The sequence below is a fragment of the Musca domestica genome, unplaced genomic scaffold (assembly GCF_030504385.1).
Source record: "Musca domestica strain aabys unplaced genomic scaffold, Musca_domestica.polishedcontigs.V.1.1 31, whole genome shotgun sequence".
Lineage (NCBI taxonomy): Eukaryota > Metazoa > Arthropoda > Insecta > Diptera > Muscidae > Musca > Musca domestica.
Window position 1 is genome coordinate 7413337 of NW_026712309.1, and position 6735 is coordinate 7420071.

The window sequence follows — 6735 nt, forward strand, 5'->3', positions numbered from 1 at the left end:
CTTTAGACTTTTCATTATTGCTTCTAGCACCCCGGTAGGTTTAGGTCTTAAAAAGTAACATGGAATGATTTGCAAAACCCTTAACAACAATGAAAATTTAATTGCTCCTCCCTCCGAATGAAAACATGACATTTTTTCCTTTTGGCCTGAAAGTAAAACTCATTACATTAAGAACTTGCGGTTTTCTTACAAGTGTGACACCCACACACACATACACATACAAATGTTTATGCCACGCACACTTTATTTACATTTTCATGTGAACTGACAAATTCAAACAGGTACCCGAAAGAAGAATAATCATAAAATCTATTAAATTTGTACAAGCCGAGCAATTAAGAAACTACATTAAACCGAAATCTCCATGCCCGCTGTCTAAGGAGCCATCCGGCGAACGTCACCCTCTTATCTGTCGTCCGTACAACATTAGTGAACCACAAAGTAATTATTATCGCGCAAACACCACAAAGGTCTTAAAATGTCACCAATCTCAAGAGTGCGAGTACAAGGACAGGGCACTCCTACCGCAAGCCATTCCCCGGAACAAATTCATGTGAATTGCTCGCAATTTATCCGAGTCGTAAATTAGAAATTAACTGTTTTATGGCCGCCAGTAGTCGTTCTAATGATATTTTAAAGTATCAAATGCCAAAAAATATTTACGCATCCCGAAAAGGGGTGAATGCCTTAACACACGGGACCTTGACTTGAATGAGAAGAAAAGTGTTTATCAATATGAAAAGGTGCCTACAAGGACGAATGCCGAGCACCAGCATTAAGAATCATAAACAATTTGTGTAACATGATTCTATTTTCTAAAACCAGTTGGGCTAAAATTATTCATTAAAATGTTCCAACTCTCGCCAGGCAGATTAATTATAATGTGATGTGTTTTATTTTTGAACTAATCACAAATCTGTTTAAAAACAAATAAAACCCAGTAAAGAAAGACTTAAAGTCGGGCGTGGCCGACTTTATGATACCCTACACCACTTTGCTAATTAAGTAGAGCTCCACATAACAATTAAAAGTTTTTATGGGAGAATTCAATCATACACGCTATGATTATAATTATAATTTAAAGTTCAAAAGACTCAACATGCCGAAGCATTTGTATCTTTTAAATTCTGAATTGTATGCCCATTTGGTGCACAATTAATTTGAAATCGGATAAAGATATATATGTTAGCTATATCCAAATCTGAACCGATCTCGATAAAATTTGGCAAAGATATTTGTGAGCGCTATTTGATATATTTCCCTGAATATCGTTGTTACGGAGTGCATATTACGGTTGTGGGTAACAAATATAACAAATCGGATGAATAATATATATGGAAGCTGTAGCTATATCTGAACCGATCTTCACCAAATTTGACATACTAGCTTCTTCTTCTCAATTCGATCGTAAGTGCCAAATTCCATCCCATTTGGACAAATATTAGACGTTTGGTGCACAATAAAAAGTAAATCGGACGAAGTTATATATGGGAGCTATATCCAAATCTGAACCGATCTCGAAAAAATTTAGCAAATGTATTTCTGAGCTGTATTTGATATATTTCCCAAAATATTGCTGTTACAGAGTGCATATTACGGCGGCGGTGGACAAAAATAGTAAATCGGATGAACAATATATATGGGAGCTATAGCTATATCTGAATTGATTTCGATCAAATTTGGCATACATATTGTCAGGCCTAATTTGGGTGTATATGCAAATACAATTCGGGCTGATATTACACGTTTGGTGCACAATAAAAAGCAAATCGGACGAATATATATATGGGAGCTATATCTAAATTTTGACCGATTAGCTCCAATTTCAATAGGGTTCGTCCTTGAGCCAAACAAAAGATCTTTGCAAAATTTCATCTGGATCGGGCAATAAATGCGACCTGTACTTTGTTTACAAAAATACATGGACAGACGGACGGACGGACAGACGGACGGACATGCATAAATCGACTCAGAATGTGATTCTATGCAGATCATCAAAAGGAACTATGGGTCTATCTCGTTTCCTTCTGCCTGTTACAAACAAATGCACAAAGACATAATGCCCTGACCACCTTGTGGTGTAGGGTATAAACATTAAGTTCGGCCGGGCCTTTACCCTCCATCTTAGGGTAAAGGAAACATTAGAAACCATTATGAACCACAAATACCAATTTTTAGACATATTCGTGGGAAAATGTAGCAATAATCATCAAAATACCAAAAATCGGGAGGTACTGTTATATAGGGGCTATACCAAAGCGTGGACCCATAAATACAATTTTCACCACACAAACTAGGACCAATTATGACCTACAAATACCAATTTTCAGACAAATCCGTGAAAAATGTGGCAAAAATCATCAAAATACCGAATATCTGTACCATTATATGGGGGCTATACCGAAACATGGACCTATACATGGAATGTTTGGCCATCGGAGCTAGAACCCGTTATGACCAACAAATACCAATTTTCAAACAAATCCGTAAAAAAATTTGGCAAAAATCATCAAAATATCAAAAATCGGGAGATACCGTTATATTGGGGACTATACCAAAACATGGACCGATATATCTCATTTTCAGTAACAACAATCCTAGACACAATACAAATTTTTCTGCTAAATTTTGACCATCTACGTCAAATAATGTGGGCTGTATCGTGATTCAACAGACATACTGACAGTCGGACGGACATAGTTAAATAGACTTAAAATTTTATGCTGATTATATATATACAAGATGGAGGGTATAACAAGTTAAAAAGCAGTAAGTTCATCAAAATATCGTATATAGGGAGGTACCGTTATATCGGAGCTGTGCGAAGACCTGGACCAGCATATACAATTTTCTGTCATAGGCTGTAGCATCCATTACGAAGTTTGAAACAATTCCGGTGAATAATGTCGCTATGCGAAGACGTGCAATTGGAAAACATTAAATTTGGTAGAATTTTTTAATTTTCAAAAATTTGCTGTGATTTTATTTGTTTTCCTTGAAGACATGGACCTTATGTGTTTTGGTTTTGGTACGAAATATTTTATCATAGTGCTGCTTGTGGTTATTATACCCTCCACCATAGTATGGAGGTTATATTAAATTTGTCATTCCGTTTGTAACACCTCACATAGTACACTAGAGTCCCGACTTGCGTCGCCCCGATTTGCGTCGTTTCGAGTTGCGTCGCTTTTCAAAAACCAGAAAATTAGATTTGCATCGTTGCAATTTCAAACGCAGAAGGGGATTTTAAATTTAAACCTTTCTTGATATACCAGTCAGAAAATCCTAGGGCAATGAAAATATTAACAAAAGATACCTCCCGGTACACTGGCCGCTACCCTGTTTAAAGATTGGTTAGAAAATTGTGCCATTCCTGAGTTTAAACGCTGTTGTTCCTCTCAACAATTTGAGTTCAAAATGCTTCTATTAGTCGATAACGCACCAGGACATCCAACTTTTTCAGATGACTTATCGGAGCATGTAAAAGTTGTTTTTATGCCGCCCAACGCAACATCACTTATTCAACATATGGACCAGGGTGGAGGGTGGAAAAACTACAACAAAGTGAAAGCCATATAAATATACATTTATCTTGGGAAGAAATTAAGGCATCCTCCACGAAAGGGAGTTGGCGGCAATTATGGCCAGCACTTATTGATGGAGACGAAGATAGTGTCGATGATGTTCCAAACGTTAGTAATGAGTTGGCTAATTTAGCTAGAGAAGCCGAATTCGAAGGAATGGAGGAATGTGATATTAACGAATTTCTTTTGTCTCAGGATAATGAAAATTTATTAGCCATTGATATTCAGCATGTTTCAGAAGAATATCCATAATAAGTAAAGATACATTAGAAGAAAAAAAATTAACAATCGCCAATATTTTCAAAGCTATGCAATTAATTTCTCTTGAAATGGATGTAATTTCTGAAAACGATCCTGACGAAAATCGTAGCACGGGCGTAGGCGAATCTGTTGATCAAGCCATTAGTTGTTACAAAGAAATATATCAACAAAAAAATCTCAACATTTTTGTTAAAAAAAAAAAAAAACAAGTAAGCAAAGGCTACAGTCGAGCGGGGCCGACCGTTGATTACCCTACAACACTATAATAAACCATACAGTTTATATAGGCGAAGTACTCGACAGAATTCCACAAGATATTGTGACAAATAATTAAAGAAAACCATCAGGTTTCGTTCTCTAATTTTCCAAAAATTACAACTTAATCTAATTTGCTCATTTCCAATTTATTGGTAGATGTTGCACTTAAATGGTCTTCCTAGATCTGGAACCAATATTTCCCAAACACCTATAATCTCTCAGAAGTGGCAAAAGATTAACATTTATTATTGGTTTTTGACTGAATCGCATCTATATGAGATACAGACATTTGACTATATTCTTCAACGAAATAGTCAGAAGTGCGTCTTTCCTGTATTTGTGAATTCTCCAAAAAGTTTCTGGAATGGACATTTTCGCATTTTGTCTACAAAAGTTGGCAAACTATTTCACACATTGAATATTTTTGGATGGCCATTAGAAACTGCTTGGCTTTTGCAATGTGCGGTAACCCCCATTCAAATGTGCTTGAGGATCGGGCGATAATTACGACCTGCCGACAATTTTGCAGCTTTTTGGTCCATTTCAACCCCTAAATATATGGCGATCATCTCCAAAAAGAGTAGGCTTCTATTCTGACCCTCATCTTATCCCCATGCAAAATTTCGTAAGGATCGGGCCATAAATGCGATCTGTATATGATATTCTGATGTCATAACTACTTAGTTTTGTTAGCTGTAGAAATATTACCAAATGTTTAATTCAAAATGAAAATATGCCAAAAATATGACAAAATTGAAAAAATATGAGAAAATATGAGAAAATTTTACCAAATCAATATTTTCAGCTTTAGAGAGATATTTTTATGCGATTTTTTAGAAGTTTTTTCTTTCCTGCCAAGAGGCCATTCTGAATTAATGAGAACTGTCGAAATCAGTTCAGCTGTTCTCGACATATAAGAGATCTTTCAAGCATATCTTCTTTGATAAACATATATATCGCACATATTTTGCTATATATCCGATTTGTTGGATGTTAACATCAATGTAAAGATCAGAAGTAACCTTGTCATGGCTTTGTGATTTCGCCGGGATTTAAAATATTCGCGGTTTAATATAAAAATTTTGAATTTTTTCAACACAAAAGGTATGGTCTATTTTACCCGCTAAATATTATCCGATGACCACCCAAATTGGTAGGCTTCTTCCCCGTCCTAAACTCTAGCTACATGCGAAATTCCGCGTCGATTGGTCTATAATTGCGACCTGTATAGCTACTGCAAAATCCGACATTTTTTCAGTATTTGGTCCATTTCAACCCCTAAACATTTGGCGATTATCTCAAAAAGAAATAGGGTTCTATTCTGGCCCAACCCCGACCTCCATTCCAAATTTCGTGAAGATCGGGCCATAATTGCGACCTGTAGAGTGATTACAAATTAACATGGACAGACGGACAGACGGACGGACGGACATACATAGCTAGATCGACTCAGCTCGGCGAGCTAGGATGATCCATATATACTTTCCTATGTGGGAAACCAATATTTCGTGGTGTTACATAATTTTTGGCCCAATCAAACTTATAATACCCCCAACACATAGTGTTGTAGGGTATAAACAGTAAGACCATACAATCAAATGGATATATGTGTTGTTGATTTAGATTTATCATCTGAAAAGAGTTCAATGTAAGCTAATTAAATTACAATTTTTGAATGCATCTCCTTTTTTCGAATATGTATACATACATATGTAAATGAAATTAATTTTTGTTATATTTATACCCTACAACACTATGTGTTGGGGGTATTATAAGTTTGATTGGCCCAAAAATTATGTAACACCACGAAATATTGATTTCCCACATAGGAAAGTATATATGGATCTGCCTATCTCGCCGAGCTGAGTCGATCTAGCTATGTATGTCCGTCCGTCCGTCTGTCCGTCTGTCCATGTTAATTTGTAATCACTCTACAGGTCGCAATTATGGTCCGATCTTCACGAAATTTAAAATGGAGGTGGGGCTATGGTCAGCATAGAACCCTATTTCTTTTGGTGATGATCGCATAATATTTAGGGGTTGAAATGGACCAAAAACTGAAAAAAATCCTGATTTTGCACTTGCTCTACAGGTCGCAATTATAGACCAATCGACGCGGAATTTCGCATGTAGCTAGAGTTTAGGGCTGGCAAGAAGCCTACCTATTTGGGTGGTCATCGGATAATATTTAGCGGGTAAAATAGACAATATCTTTTTTGTTGAAAAAATTCAAAATTTTTCATTAAACCGCGAATATTTTAAATCCCCGCGAAATCACAAAGCCATGACAAGGTTACTTCTGATCTTTACATTGATGTTAAGATCCAACAAATCGGATATATAGCAAAATATGTGCGATATATATGTTTACCAAAGAAGATATGCTTGAAAAATCTCTTATATGTCGAGAACGGCTGAACTGATTTCGACAGTTCTCATTAATTCAGAATGACCTCTTGGCAGGAAACATAAAACGTCGAAAAAAATCGCATAAAAATATCTCTCTAAAGATGAAAATATTGATTTTGTAAAATTTTCTCATATTTTTTCAATTTTGTCATATTTTTGGCATATTTTCATTTTGATTTGAACATTTGGTAATATTTCTACAGCTAACAAAACTAAGTAGTTA